The sequence below is a fragment of the Carlito syrichta genome, unplaced genomic scaffold (assembly GCF_000164805.1).
Source record: "Carlito syrichta isolate Samal-C Ts95f unplaced genomic scaffold, Tarsius_syrichta-2.0.1 Scaffold17287, whole genome shotgun sequence".
NCBI lineage: Eukaryota > Metazoa > Chordata > Mammalia > Primates > Tarsiidae > Carlito > Carlito syrichta.
The window spans coordinates 192395-209086 of record NW_006961383.1 but is presented as its reverse complement, the minus strand read 5'-3'; the positions used below and the strand labels follow the sequence as shown (position 1 = coordinate 209086).

General features: G+C 39.5%; 1 protein-coding gene across 1 annotated transcript in view; it reads left to right on the top strand.

The window, feature by feature from the left end:
- Nucleotides 1–4259: 4259 nt before the first annotated feature.
- Nucleotides 4260–16692, top strand: part of LOC103262171 (neuroligin-4, X-linked-like) — a gene marked incomplete at its 3' end in the record, with an annotated part of 175200 nt that continues 162767 nt past the window's right edge. Inside the window, exon 1 of the mRNA XM_008059828.2 lies at nucleotides 4260–4582. The remainder of the gene's footprint in view (nucleotides 4583–16692) is intronic.

Below are 16692 nucleotides of genomic sequence, written 5' to 3'. Positions count from 1 at the left end.
TTAGCAAACTACTTAAAAATGTCCCTACCTCAACCCTGTTATCTGTGGATTTATCATTTTTTCCATTCACAAGAAGAATATAATTATAGTTTCAACTTCCTCATCAGTGCCTCACTCATGAATCTACCTAAAATATTCAGTTGAAAGCTGTCAATGATCTACTGATTCCAAAATGCAATGGAATTCTCCCATCCTCCTTTACCCCTAAAATTTCTGCAGACCCTCACACTGTTGACTTTGACCTACTCTTTGTGGAGGTCAAATTCCTTCCTTGAATTCCATACCACATTTTTTCTTGCAAGAAATCTACAAATGGAGAATGCCCTTATTTCAGGTTGCCATCCGGAACCTACCCAAGGTTGCTTTCTCTAAAGATTAGTTCTTCCTTTTAAGTGAACACTTTCTGTCGTTCTGTTAAGTGTCATATCCACAGGGATTTCTCTCAGATTTCTGGATCCCATTCTAAGTTCCGTGTTGAAGTCAAATTTTACTCTACCAAAAGTCTAAGCTCTGTGGGCCATTTGCATTTATATAATCCATCAGCACCTCATCTCATTTTTCATTTCATACAAATAACTTTTGTTGCATGTGCTATCATTTATCTTAGCCTTTCCATCATACAACATCAAAGCAACCTCTAGTCTCTTCTTATTTTAGGGTCCCATCCCATTTCTATTCAACTCCTATGATTTCAACATTTGTAATGACTATGCCATCCATAGTAAAAAACAAAACTTCTTTTTTTCTCCTCCAGAGTTTTAAAACAAAGCTTATTAGCAAAGAAGAAGAGAAGGAAAAAGGAATATTCATGGCAGAAAGACCTGCCATGGGCAAGTTTCTCAAAAAGAAAACTGCCTCTTTTCTTATTTTTAAATTTTCACTACTATACACTAATTCTTCTGAGATGGCATAGATCATACATTGAGTTGGATTTTTATTATTGAAGAACCTAATTTATTCCCTTATTAGATTTTAAGCACCTTCTACATTATACATATCTTTATCTCTAAAAATGATTAGTAATTAATAACATGGTATACATTACTATTGCACTAATAATAATTATTCTACTTAAAGATATTGTTTCATTTAAACCACTGTATTAGTAGGAACAACATAAATTAGTGTGCCTGGTTTCATGGACATTGCAATTGGGTTGTACATATCAATTTCACAGGAACATGAACATGATGCCAGTATGCTGATGGAGACAATGAGATGGAAATATCAGAGGAGGCAAGTGTTAGGGCATAAATTATTTCTCATGTCCCTCCCAGTTGTCTTGTACTAAACCCAGTTTATATATTCTTCTCTGAGTTCTCTATCCTTATATGACATTCCCCCCCATCTTGCTATACCACATAATCCAATTTCAAATGGAAGCATGAAAAATGATACCCTTATCTATTCCACAAATCCTTGACCTAAAACTCTAGCTTCTTTGAATGTGATGCAACCTACCCTCTCAACGATTAAGAATTGGTATGTTTTATTGCCCCTCTTCCAATCCGGTTTCTTGTGAAGGATTTTGGATTAGAGAAAATTATACACTCATACAATTATACACTCATACAATTCTACATTCACTTTTTAAAAATGATGATTCTTTCTGCCAAAGATGTTTTAATATTTTTTAATCTTTAAAATTATTTTTTTGAAATCTCATTAGGGTCATTTAGATAGACCACATGTCTATTCCAGGTCACATGTCTCAGGGGAGAGATCTGCTACCCAAGCAACCTACCCACAAACCAAGCCAAATACTCAGTCTCTCCATGAATTCAAATTCTCCCTACAAATTCACTTAATCATGCTGCCTCAATGGATTTAGAAATTACCTCTTCTCCCTCTGCTGATTTCCTTTCCCTTCCCTCTCACTCTCCCCTCTCTCTCATTCTGGACTTCATTTGATGCATCCATTTCTGCAACAGTCTTAGAAATATTTTCTTTCTTTTCAACCTTGGCCTGCCCCAGTTCATTCTCCATTTTATCTCCGGAGTGATTGTACTAAAATAGAAATCTGATTATTTCGTCCACATCAGCTGCTTAAAACATTATTGGTTCTCCATTATTGGCCTGCAGGATAAATATCACCTTTTCAGCATGGCACTCAAAGCCCTTTACAATTAGATCTCTAATTCCTTCTTCACACTCTTCTTTTCAACAGCTATACCCACTATTCCAAACCCTCCTTATTTCCAAATCCCTTTACATACGTTATTGCTGTTATGTCTTTATCTAGCCTGTTTTCATGTCTTCTTTCACAATTTCTTCATCTGATCAACGTTTATGTACCATTCCTTCCATGCTGAGAGCACTCTTCCTCTGAAAAACCATTCCTTATTCATTTCCACCTTCATGAGTGTCTATGAATTCACATATATGAGTTTGACATACCTTCTTGTCATAGTTTTTTTATGCTTTTGGCTACCTTATCTATTAGACTGTATGTTTCCTCAAAAATAAATAGATGTGTCTTACAGATGTATTTTCAGTGCTTAGGACTATGTCAGTGCTAAAAATATACTTGATGAATTTATCAATCAATCATTCAATCAATTAATATATTCTTGGAAAAGTCCCTGACTTTCTGGCCTATTATACATGATTGAGCTCAAGTTGAAGTTCTGCTTTATTTTAAAATATATAAATATGCATATTTATATTTATATATCTGCGTTTATGTCACTGATTTGGGGAATAAGCTATATTTATTAACAATACTAGTATGTTAGTGGTTCTTTAATATCTGTACAATAGAAGTATGTATGTTTCTAAATACCCATCCAATAGCATAAATGAACACATATGTTTCTCTATTATTGGGTATAGATATCTATTAATAGATAAATGCATATATATATGTATGTGTATTCATCTTTTTGGTAAAGGGTGCTTTCATAAATATTATCAAATTTAACCTTTACAAGAAACCCATAGGAAAGCTATTTTTAATCTCAGTTTAACAGATTTATGGAACATAACTGATTTTACAAGAAGGGAAAGTTAGCGAGGGTGGAACCTTGATATAAAACCAGGTCCTTCACCTTTCCCATTATTGGTCATGTTGCCCAAGTGTCCTTCTCTTAGATCTTGTGAGGAATCCCTAGTTACACCATCACATGAAATCATTATGACATGTTTGGTGGTTAGATTTACTGTGTAAAGCAGAACCATTTAGGAGAATGTTCTACATATTGGGAACATTATCTTTGTTCCTCTGTAAATGAACTAATGGGCTGTGAAATAATTTTTTTAAAAGTTAAGAATTATTTGTGCTTCTTGCATGTCAAGACTTACATTAATTCAGTAATCATCACAACAATATTATAAGGCAATTGCTTTTATTGTCTCCATTTTACTGATGCAGAAATGGAGACAAAATATTTAAATACACATCCAAGGTCATATGCAACTTGAACCCAAGCAATCCAGTTTGAGAATATGTGTTACATTGTCACAACATTCTATGATATCTTCTGATTTATCAGCTAGGAATTTTAAACATTGCCAAATTAATGCCAACTTTTTCTACCCAACTTTAAATACTAGGCCATATTCCCCAACTTGAAACTTCCTGGGAAACATAAACTCCTGAACCCCGAATGTGAAGAGGAGTACTTAAAAATCACTGGCTTATCCTAGCTACATCTCTAATATTTTCTTTATCAAAACCATGCCTGTATAAGAAAAGAAATAAATGAAAAACTTCCGTTCATCTTTCAACCATCACCTAAGCATAAGGGAAGTCCTGTCCTTTACAGATCTGCATTCCGATTTTGCTGCCTTAAAATATATATATATATATATTTGAAGTCATTTCTTCCCAATATAATCACAGTAACTCAGAACTGGGAATAGTTAAGTCAGTCTGACCACCGAGATTGCTGGAGATCGTGACCTTAAACAGTTAAAGATGTTTGCAAATACTGCAGCGTGTTTGGTGTGGAGGGTACCTTGAGTGTCCTAAGACGCCAAAGAGGAAGAAGGTTTCCTGCGCGCGTCTGGTACGGTGGCAACGTGTAACATGCCCACCTGTTCTATCTCTCTGGTACCCGGGATCTCTCTGTTACAGCTGGTTTGCACTTGGATTAGCTGCTCTTTGCATTAGGTTGTAGCTGTGGATGTGGTTTCTGTAGTGATGGGGCCGACTCCGGAGATCTATTGGCTGCTGGCTTTGTAAATTTCATTCAGTTTGGTCCAATAGCAGAGGGAGAGCGCCGGAGACAGCAGGACCTCTCTCCTCAATCTCTCTTTTTCTTGCAGACCCGTCTCTCTCCCGTCTCTGTCTCTTAGCACAGAGCTCTTATTCAGTTCTAGCCCGGCCCTTCCTGCTTCAATTGTGATGCTTGTTCTTCCTGGTCACAGACTATTGACTGCAGAAACAACGAATTTCCTCCGAACGGCGGTGTCGGTGGCCCTTGCATTCCTCTGGATGAACAAATCTAGTTGGGATTCCAGAAAAGAAAGGCGCCGGGGCTAAATACACCCTCCCGAATCATACCCCCGCTTCGGGTTCCCTAGAAAAATCTGGATGTGTAAAAAGAACTCTTACAGCTGATGCAGCTTTTCCACGGCTAAGGTAGGTGCAATTTTATGATGTGTCTCTCTGTTATTAACATGATTTTAAAAAGCTTCTTAAACCTTTTGGCTTGCAGTTGCTCTCCAGCAAAGGATGGAAAGCCTCACTGCAGACATTGAGGTTCACTTCATCGGACATGTATTTATTTTTTCATTTTATTAAAAAAAAATGTGGACAGGACTTTCTTCCATCTGTTTCACTCCCATTCTTAGGTGCGGGTGGGAGTGTGGACATATATGTACGGCTTGTCATGTGCTAGCTACATGCATCTCTCCTCAGTAACATTTGCTTTTATTTTACTTAAAAGAAACATTGGCACCACAGTTGTTTGGAATCGTTTTGCTGCAATCAGCTATTTGAACGGCTCTGGGGCCGTGTGTGATGTGTTTACAAAGTAGCGCTGCCTTACATACAAATAAACAGAAGACAGTGGCGGGGAGAGGGGGAAAATATATCTGCAGTACAGAGAGAGGAGTGAAGTGACTGGGACTAGAGATGGTAAAGGCAGGAGGACTTCTGCAAACTGTGAACAAGCAGAGGTTCTTTTTTTCCTTTTCTTGTTTCCCCTCCTTTAAGAAAACTGTCAGCTACCACCGCCTGGGGTGCTTTTGTTTGGGGGTAGGGAGAGGGCACGGGGAGGGGGTTAACTAGAAAGAAAAAGGGAAAACTGGCTTGGCTGGGTTGCATTAAGCGATTTTTTTTCCCTCCTTCATCTCCTGGCCTCGGATAAGATGACGGCTTGGGTGATGCACGAAATAACGCACGTGATTGATTAGGACCTGGCTGGGCTTTGCTGGCGAATGATCCCGGTGCGCTGGAGACCCCGCGTGAAGACGAAATGACGGTAGCTCAGCGCCGCTTCTGCAAAGCTGGGGAGCAGACTATATGCACCCCTTTCCCATGTGTGTTTGTGTGTGTTGCAGGGTTGGGGAGGAAGGCAAGTCACGGAAATGGGGGCGAGTCGGTCGTTTTACTTCTTCTGGAGGCTTTGGGTCTGGCCTGGACCTTACGGAGGGGCATGCAGCTGCCGCCCGAGCACCCTCGCTGAGCTGCGAGCTTTTCCGGAGGACCAGAAAAGTTGGTAGCTGCGGGGACAGGCTCTCGGCGCCATGGCCCAGGTCTCAGGGGATCTGAAACCCCAGTTGGTGCGCACCGAGAACGCCCCTCGGAGGAGGAGGGAATGCAGAGCCTGCGGGGCACATGGTCTGCCAGTCCCCGAGATGGGGGTCTGGGGAGTCAGTTCTAATAGGTGGACCACCCCCATAGCCTTGGAAAACGCCACAACCATTACCCCTTCTCTCCCCAAACCCAAGGCTCTAGGCTGTCCCAGGCCGATTGCATCTTGTACCTTTCCCCCTTCCCCCAATTTGCGTGCGGCTCGGCTTGGCCCCCTCCCACTCCATTGGGCGCAACTGATGGCGAAGATCCACGACGCGCGCCACCCGAGGCTGGGGTGACAGTGGGGGGTGGGCGAGGGGTTGCGACACCACAGGGAGAGCGAGTGAACTTCAGTCCCGACCCCTCCCCTAGGCCGCGGCGGAGACGCCGCCAGCCTGCGCCCGCACCCGCATGGCCTGACCTGCGGAAGCTCAGGCGGGAATGGGGGGAAGGAGGTATGAGCCGCTCGGCTGCAGATGATGCGTGGGTGGGGGGCTTGCTGTGGGAGGAGAGACCCGGGTCCCCGCCTGCGCCCTCCACGCCGCGGCGGTTCCCTCCTCCTCTCGCCTGCCTGGAGGCCGGTCGGCTCCCCAGGGTTCATTCTCATCTTCCAGTTGGTCTCCTGGACTCCCCTTTCCTTCCCCTCCCCTTCTACCTGCCCTGGCTTTTTTGCTCCTCCGAGAACCGGTAGGCTTGGGTCCCTTGGCGGGGGTCTCCTGGGCCGACTCCCCGGGCTCTATGCTCCCCAAATATAGACCCGTGCCCCGAGCAGCCCTGGGCCCGGGAGCACCATTCCGGCGCCTGCTGGCGTTCAGACACAGCGCCCTTTCTTCCCGGAGCGGCGGGGTTGGGAATTGGGGGGTCGCGCCAACCCCTGCACCCCCGAGGCCTGCGCAGACCACCCTGGGAATGAATGTTTCGCTTGGAGGACGAGGGACACCCGGAGGACGTCCTCTGCATAACCCCCTCCCCTTCCCCAGAAGGGATTCTTTTTTCCATGGATGCGGGTTTCCTTTTCTTTGACTCCTTTCTCTGAACCGACCGGCTGATGTGGCCCTGTTTTTAATTATTTTCTGTCGCTGTCTTGGGGTTGGCGAGGGAGGGGATGCAGGAGTCCAGGAGGCAGCTCTAGGGGTCCTAGGAGGTGGCGGCTGGTTGGCCCAGCCTTGCGCTATGGCTTGCAGCTCGCGCCATCGCTGGGTGCGCGTCATGAATTACACCGAGTGCATAGGCGAGCCGGGGTGAGCGAGGACAGGGGATCTCGATCTGTCATTTGGACCCAACTTAAGAAATTTGGGGTGAGGGTTGGGTGGGGGCTACTGAAGTAAGCAGGTGCTGTTCTTGCGAAAAGAATCCACAAGGTGGTGGTATGGATTCTTCCTTTGTTTTTGTTTTTTTTTTTTTAATTTGGTCAGTTGGTGGGGAGGACGGTTTTATGTGCTCATATCCTATGTTCTTTTGAAGGGATCCATGGCTGATAGGGTTTAAACATCAGAGTTAACCTTGCAGTTAACTGTTTTCTTAAAAAGGGGGTGGTATGAGCCCATCTCCCTTCTCAGAACCAGCCCTTACCGTGATGTGAGAGATGCAGAGGAAAAAAAAAAGAAAAAAAGAAAAAGTTTAGGGAGACCTAGTTATCCTGACGAAGCAGAATTGCCAGTTTGTGTAGGCGTTCTGCAGACAACATAGAAGTACATGCTTTAGAAATCGTGGGCAGGTATCTTCTTCAGCTAGAAATTTAATGGCCAAGATATGAAGACCTGACTTTGATGAAGAGGCATGGACTGCTAAGAGACCCGCAGGATTTGAATTGACATGCTTAGCGTTTTCCTAGAGAATGACCAAGTGGAGAGGAATTAGACTGCTAAGAAATCTGCATTTTTGTGTGGGCAGATTTGGAAAGTGGAGAATTGTTTCATACCTTAGTTGGCTGTGGGGAAGACGTTAACAGTAATTCTCTAAATCCTCAGCAAACATTTTCCTGTGAAGGGGTGCTAATGGTACATAGTTTCATCAATTCATTATTTTCAACAACAAAAATACAAATTTTGTATTTGTCCTGAAATTAAGAACATAAGAATTTCACAGAAACTTCTGCAAATATGTACTTTCTCTGATAGGAAATTCAGTATTTTATTCCCCAAAGAAATGTAGAATGCATATATAATACAAACATATATATATTCACAAATATATGTGTGTATATAGAATTTAAAAGAGTATTTTCTTTGACACGCAAGACTATAATCAGAGCCAATTGTGACACGTGGAAAACTACTTCATCCTTTTTAAATTACTGGATTAAAAGGAGTTTAATTTTTTTTTTTAGAAACTAGAATGATAATTATATTTTTATAATAATGCCTGTGCTTGGATGCATTTTTAAAGGTGGTTATTTCCTTAAGTGGAAGAATTGCTGCTTTCCTTTGTGTTTTCTTTAACTAAAATAATGCTGAATATACTGTTGGTCTTAAAACCAGTAGCCGAGCTGAATTTTGCCCAAACCTACGAATATAATAGATACTTGATAAGTGACTGATGACTGCATGAGGTCGATACAGCAGGTCTCTTGATGCTATGAAACTTACAAGCGCATAGACTTTTGAAGGTATTTGAAATTTTATAGTTTTTGGCCTGGAATGTAGACTAATGATAAGTATATAGGTATTATATAGGTTTTTCTTTATTTCTGAACAAAGCCTTTTCATTTTGCATGTGTAGTAATTTGTGGAAAGCTTATGGTCTCTTCACAAAGATGAGTGTTGACTGACTCCGCACCGGAGATGTTACTTTCAGAATATATAACGGTTTCTTTAAGAATTCTTTGAATACTGTGTTTTTATCTTTTGACCATAACAAAAAGCTTCTCACAAAAGTAAACATTCAAGTGCATGGGGGAATGACCTCGGTTTAACATTTTTCTATTTTAATTGGTACTCCATGTTTTAAACCTTTCTTACGGGGTTAAATATGGATAATAATGCAACTTGTTAACTGAATGTGTAGCATTCAAATGAAGTGGCAATGTAAAAATACAGAGAGCGCTAAAAAAATACACATTTTAAGAAAGGAAAAAACTGTATTAAAATTGTAATACTTAAAAAAACCCCAGAAATTGTAATACTCTATATACCAATTACAAAAGATGAATGTAAGTCACGTTTGACTTGTGCTCAAAGTGGTTACTATCAGTATCCAGACACTTCTGATAAAATGTGTACACTTTTTTTTGGCATCCCCGGTATTTTAAGTCCTTTAATATCCTCACTTTTAAGATAGGCTTTATCTGGCTAAAACATGCTTAAATTCTAAATATGATGAGAGTTGATGTTAAGATGTGAAAGTAAAGTGTAAGGAGCACTTACAAAATTTTAGTTTGTAAACCAGAATGTATTCTCTCTGTGTTCTCTTTCTGCCTTTTAACAATATGTATTGGCCGGGCGTCGTGGCTCATATCTGTAATCACAGTACTTTGGGAGGCTGGGATGAGTGGGAGGGTTGTTTGAGTCCAGGAGCCCAAGACTAGCCTAGGCAACATACAAAGCGAGACCTCATCTCTAAAAAAAAAAAAGAAAAAATTTAACCAGGCATGGTGGCTTGTGCCCCTATGGTCTCAGCTACTCAGGAGACTGAGGTGGAAGGAGGTCAAGGCTGTGGTGAACTGCGAGTGTGCCACTGTACTCCAGCCTGGGCAACAGAGTGAAACCCTGACTTAATAATAATAACAATAATGAAAATAAATGCATTATATTCTCAAATGAGAAAAAGACCTATCATTTAGTTTAAATCAGTTGTCTTTTTTGTTTGTTTTTTTTCTGAATATTGTATTTTTTCAGAGGAGAGACTTACTTCATCTCTCACTTAATTATGTTAATAAATTTTCAAACAGATTAGGCCCTCTATTATTGCCATGACTGATTTCTTAAACTCGTCAGCTATAAGTTTTAAATCAAATATACAGATTTTACCCAGTCAATTAGAGAAAGCGAGGCTCAAAATGGAAGACTATGCTGTTCGGGCAACTAGGTCATTTGTTGTGCCCCGTACTATCGTTCACTCAAATAATCTTTTCCAGTTTTGTCATTTTTCTGTAAACAACCTACATTTGGCCTTTCGAAGTCTCTACCGTTCTTTGTTAAGTGAATGGCAGCATAGAGATCCCTTGCTCATTTTTTTCTGAGGTGGCCCAAGGCACTCTCCATCCTCCCAGAAATTGTATCTAAAGGAGAACAGACCTCACCCCAACAACATACAAGCATATATAGTAAGATAAAGTTCTATTTAATTTATTCTAGTGAGAAAAACAGTAATCATCTGTAATTAAGAAAAAGGATGAGGTGGAATGAACCCTTAGAATCTAATTTGTTGGCTGGGCACAGTGGCTCAAGCCTGTAATCCCAGCATTTTGGGAGGCCAAGACGAGAGGATTGCCTAAGCTCAGGAGGTTGAGACCAGCCTGGGCAACTTGGTGAACCTCGTCTCTACAATAAATCAAAAAATACGCCGGGCGTGGGAGCGCACCCTTGTAGTTCCAGCTACGCGGAAGGCTGAGTCGGAAGGATCACTTGAACCCAGCAGGTCCAGGCTGCAGTGGCCATGAGCATGCCACTGTACTCCAACTTGAGTGACAGAGGGAGAGTTCAACTCAAAAAAAAAAAAAAGAATCTAAATTGTTGATGAATACATTTCCAGGAGACGAAAGTGAAATGGTCTGTGCTTTCATAGCTCTCTGAAGATGTGGGAAAATGACCTATAATCTTGTTTTGGGTTGTTTTATTGAAAATATACATTATATGAACAACTGGGTGTGGTGACTCATGCCTGTAATCAGCACTTTGGGTGGCAGAGGCAAGAGAATTGCTTGAGTCCAAGGGTTCTAGACTAGCCTGGGCAACTTGGTGAGACCTTATCTCTACAATAAATAAAAAAAATTAGCTGGGCGTGGTGACACACACTTGTGGTTCCAGCTGCTTGGAAGGTTAAGGCGGAAGGATCACCTGAGCCCAGCAGGTCGAGGCTGCAGTGGCCATGAGCGTGCCACTGCACTACAGCATGGGCGTCAGAATGAGACTCTGACACACTCACAAAATTACACATTATATAAGTAATAGTGTGCAATAGTAACAGAGTTCTATTTTTTCATTTACAACAGAATTTCCTTAGTTCTACCTTTAATATCAGTGATCATTTTGGTTTCAAGAGGCCAGTAGCTGACTGGATGATGAGACCCTGAATCTTAAAGTCATCACCCCAGACATGTGATTTTATCAACATCTGTAAGTGACTTCTTTTGGTCCCACATACATCATCCCTTCATCTAGGTTCATTTTCAGTTTTTGTTTTTGTTTGGTTGGTTATATTTTTTGAGGGGGAGGGTGAGAACTCATATTTTGCAAAAGACACCTTTTTCAAGTGTGCAATTTATCCAGTCATTTAAGTGAAAAATAAAAGGAACTTAGGCTGTTTAAAATTGCATTACTTGTTAAAATTTCAGATTCTTTTTTAAAAGGACCGAGATTAGTGAAACTGTGATTGTACATGATAAAAAGAGTACAGTGACTTGATGTGCATTTTGGCTAAGTGTGGAAAGGACCTTGATTCTGTGATAATGATTGTGATGGAGTTGCACAAGGTGTCATAGTTCATATTTAATACTTCAGCATTTCCAATATTTGGCTCTGAATTATGTGACGGGCAAGTCAGAGAATTTATTGATGCATGCCACATTACTCTGATGGTCAGTGGTCAGTCAGAGCTGTTCAGCATATTTCTGTGATATCAGAAACATGAAGTTGTGGAGGGGAGAAAGCCTGTTAAGATTGAGTGCCTTTAACATTTGCAAATTTGTACTGTTTACCATGAGTAAAAAAATCATTTTCTAACAAATAAAATACGTCATTGTTAACCACTTTTCTGAGTGAGACATTATTCCCTCATAATCTAAAGTCACCTCGTAGAAATGGTAATGTGTACAAGCAGGTTTATATACAAACAAAGGAGGATCCCCCAATAACAATAACAAAATTATTTTTTAGAGGACAGACACCTTGTAATACAGGCTTCTCCCTTTAGGTGAGTGTGCTAGGAACCCATCCACATCAGTGTACCAGCTAGCTAGCATTGTTGTGAGAAGCTGTGTTTGCTTCAGTGCTTGTTTCTTTTTGTTTTTGTTTTGTTTGTTTGTTTGTTTTGGAGAATCTTTTAATGTTTAATCTCTTGATGGGTGACTTACGAGAGTACCTACCCATGCTGCACTGAGGGTTCAGCATTTTTAACCAAAAACAACCTGACCCACATGCCCCAACCTCCTTATTCACCCAATCTCTCTAAGTGACTTTTTTTTGTTTCCCTGATGAAAAAAGTCCTCAAAGAGAAACGTTTCACTGATGTGGATGAAGCGAAACAAAAAGTGGCAGAAGCACTAAAAGACAGCAAAACTGATGAGTTCAAAAATGGTTTTGAGCAGTGGAAAACATGTCTTCACAGGTGTATTGCATTAAATGGAGAGTACTTTGAAGTTGACTGAATAAATACACAATTTTTTTATAAATAAATTCTGGGGTTTTTTTTGGTCCCCCCCTCATACATGTGCACATTTGCCAACACATAACTAGGAACTATTTCTTGCACAAAATGTTTGTCTCAGCCATTGCAGCACATTAGGTTAAAGCAAAAAAAAAAAGTCAAATAGAAAGAAAAATGTGATTTTCTATTAGTCGCTTTTCTTTCCTTATCCCCATCATTTGCCAATGTATGTGGTGTTAAAAATATAACAACGACCGTTTTAGGAATCATAGTGAGACCCTGTCTCTACAAAAAGTAGTTTAAAAATATTAGCTGGTTGTGGTGTCACGTACCTGTAGTCCCAGCTACCCGGGAGGCTGAAATGGGAGGATTCCTTGAACCCAGGAGTTCAAGGTTGCAGTAAGCTTTGATGACACGACTGCACTCCAGCTTGGGCAGCAGAGAAAGATCTCATCTCTAAAAAAAAATTAGTAAAATAAATAATTTAAAAAATTAAACATTCATAATGTAAATTAGCTATGATGGATCTGGGTGTACTCATTGTTTCGGGGTGAAGATACGCATTAAAATGAGACCTAAAGAAATAGTATGTTTTAGGGACAGGTAACCATTTTGTCGAGTTTCCTGGAAACTTTCTCTTCTAATTTGAGTAGTAGTTCCTAAAAAGGTATTATCACCTGTGGTTATGGTGAAACAATCTATATAATATATGTGACAAAATATTACCCTTTCATGTTCATCAATATTGCCACAAGTTGCACACTGGGACAGAGAAGTTGGCAACTTTTACAAAGATCAAACTGGGCACTCTTTTACAAAGACTAACTGTATAACCTTTTAATCTGCCTTTATAGGAGAGTCACACCTTTATTTCTCTCAGTGCCAAAAGGGCTCTGCTGAGAGGCTGCTCCCATTGAAGCCTTGGGGCACAGTTTTTGGAGCATTGTATCAGCCAAACTTCAGAAACCCTGCGTTCACTTTCAATAAATATGAAGAATTTTGAAGTCACAAAAGTTGAGAAGCTCATAATAGTCTATGATCTTGAGTTCTTCTCTTCCTGCAGACTTTCTTTGAATTCAAATATACTATGGCCCATTCATTCACATTGTATCTACTGGGAAGTATTGAAATTACCCCAGGTGATGACAAGAGCAGAAGTAAATGAATGCTAGAGGATTTCCCACCTATGTTGTCCCCTCACCACTGTACACAGGTTCTTTAGAAATATGCATGCATATGAGATGGAAAACAAACTTAGGTTTCTGAAACATCAGTGTGTAGGTGTGCAGATAGAAGTGGTTTCAAGTTAGCTAAAATCACAAGTGTAAAAAGAGACATTCCTTGAATCAAATATTTGCAAATTGTATCTACAGGTCTTTCATCATTATATACATTGGCAAAACATATAGTGTATATAAGCACATACACATAATACACTATATATGTTATATATGATATATATAATGTATTATGCAATTATTTATATATAATTGCCTTTACATCCATTAATTTAAATGTTTTATATACAGTTTATATAATTGATGAAGAAAACATCACTTAAATTGTTTCATATATGTAATATATTTTTAGATAATTATATAATTTATTTAATTGTATTTACACATAATTTATATAATTGAAGATGAAAGCCTTTATCATCTAAAGGTGATGTATTTCAAAAGTCATTGCAAACATATATATGCGAAATATGATTCATTTAAATATACAATGTATTATATAATATAATTATCTATAAATATATAATACAGATGTGTTTTCTATATTTATAATGTATTATATATTGAATATAATTAATTTACATATAATTTATAATATACATGTTACTATATTCATATTATATTAAAGATATAATTTTTATGCATAGCATAATAATAAAATTTATTTAAATCTATAATAAAATGTGTGCATATATATAGTGTTTTTGTTTTTATATATGGAAAATGCATGCAAAATATGTCTATATATGCAAATTATCTATATCTAGTGTGTCACGCGTTTTTCAAAATAAACTATTGTATGTAGCTAGTTCACTGTGGCTATATGTAGTGGTGCACAGAAGCTACAACTTTGCACTCAATTGACATCGAAGAGAGCTACTAATGAACGTAATATGGTGGCAAGCATGTCACAAAACTCCCTGAAACCTGTGTCTTTCCTGCCTGGATGGATGGAAAACTGCTGCTCCCAGAGCACAAGACTAAAATGTTATCTGAGACTGTGTAGAGTCACAACAAATCAGTAATGTCTTCTGTGTGCATGAGAGAGGGGTGGTGATGGCATTCCATCCACATTTCTGTCTCCTCTATGGGACAAATTCTTTTGACTAAATCACGTCTGTGGCTTTGCTCAAGATGAAAAGTCAATATGGAAGGCTCAGGTATGCAGCTCCTTAACACTGGTAGAAGGAAATTCAGTGACTACGTTATTTAGCCTTTTCTGAAAAACAACTGCTTATTCCATTGGGAGTTTGCTCTTCATGTATGTTCTTTCATTCATCACTTTTATTGAGCATCTGCTATATGTCAGATAAAGGACAGGAAGCAAATTCAGTGCTGGTAATATAGAGGTGACTTAGACATATTCTTGTTTTTTTCTTTTTTTTTTTTTATTGAGTTGGAATCTCACTCTGTCGCCCAGACCGGAGTGCAGTGGCCGCTCCCGGCCTCCACAGCCTCGACCTGCTGGGCTCCGGCGATCCTTCCGCCTCAGCCTTCCAAGTAGCCGGAATTACAGGCATGCGCTACCACGCCCGGCTGATTTTTTGATTTAGTGTAGAGATGAGGTCTTGCTGCCCAGGAGGGTCTCGATCCCATGGGCTCAGGCAGTCCACTCACCTCAGCTTCCCAAAGGTTCAGGATTACAGGCTGAGCCACCGAACCCGGCGACATATTCTTATACAGTAAAAAAATCTTACTTATGTGTGAATGCACATAATTAATTTGTTAAGGTATTTAGTGCATGTATATACCACCTCTTTTCATTTTCTGGTATGCATAATGTTTTCTTTATTTCATCAACTCTCCTGCCTCCCTCTTTTCCTTCCTTCCTTCCTTCCTTCCTTCCTTCCTCCCTCCCTCCTCCTTACCCTCCTTCTCTCCCTCCCTCTTCCTGCCTTCCTTCCTTTATTCTATTTGGATGACTCATAAGGTCTCAGGGGTCCTTTAAAGATTAACCAGAAAAATGAAGGTAATTCTATGGAAGAATAGATCAGATAGGAACGAGTAGCGAAGAGGAAGACTGCTGCAATGGTAAAGAAGCATGTTTATGACAAAAACAGAATTTTACACATGTCATATTTGTATAGTAGGCTATATTTTAAAAATTTGTCAAAACTTGTATTTATAATACCTAGATTTTTGTTTTAGTAAATCTTGTGAATACATGCATATGTAAACAGATTGCTTTGATTCAACAAAAAAATTGAATGCCTGTGAGATTGGCTTTTTCACATAGAGTAATGGATGCAGCCTCATTAACTGAGGGACGCTTCCTATGATCAATACACAACAGTTAGACTGTTCACCATTTTAAAGGCATGAATAATACCTTGGATTCTAATGTATTTAAGTCTAAAATATCAGTTAACATCATAGGTAATTAGTTAAAACTATTTCACCTTTCATATACTCTAGCCTTCAACTACGTAAGATATTTTAGACTCATGAAAGAAACTTGAAAAATAGATAGCATCACTCACTTATACTGATGAGCCAAGATCACTTATATATGGTGCATAGATTGCATTGCCTCAGAGGAAAATATTTCATGGTGATTTGTTAAAAAATATAAGAACACCCAAATCAGGGATTCTTTCTTAAAGAGGCTCCCTGGTCAAATATTTTTTGAAAACATCATATGCCACACTCTTACCTTGAATTTTACACTGAAAACAGATGCATTAAGACATTGAAGTGTCCTGTTCTAATTGATTCAGTAGATGTGACAGATAATTTAAGATTCTTTGTAATGAGTTTTAACCAAATCAACCACATAACAATGTTGACAATACTAACATTGACACAAAACAGAAAAGCTAACAGTATGAAGTTACTTGAAAGTACTTAAATTGCCAAAATAATTTGGAGAAATGAGCTTGCTGTTGTTTTCTTTATTTCATTTATTTATTCGACATTTGTTGAGATTAACAATTCAAGAATTGGGTATGAAGAAGATGAAATTGTTAATCTTTCCCATATCAGCCATAAACCAATGCTGTTTTCTACCTCTTGGTAACCAGAAAAGAAGGAGTGGACAATTAAAAATGAACCAGACTCATATTTAAGAATCATTAAGGTTTTTTTTTTTTTGAGTTGGAGTCTCACTCCCAGTCGCCCAGACTGGAGTGCAGTGGCCGCTTCTGGCCACCGCAGCCTCGACCTGCTGGGTCCAGCGATCCTTCCGCCTCA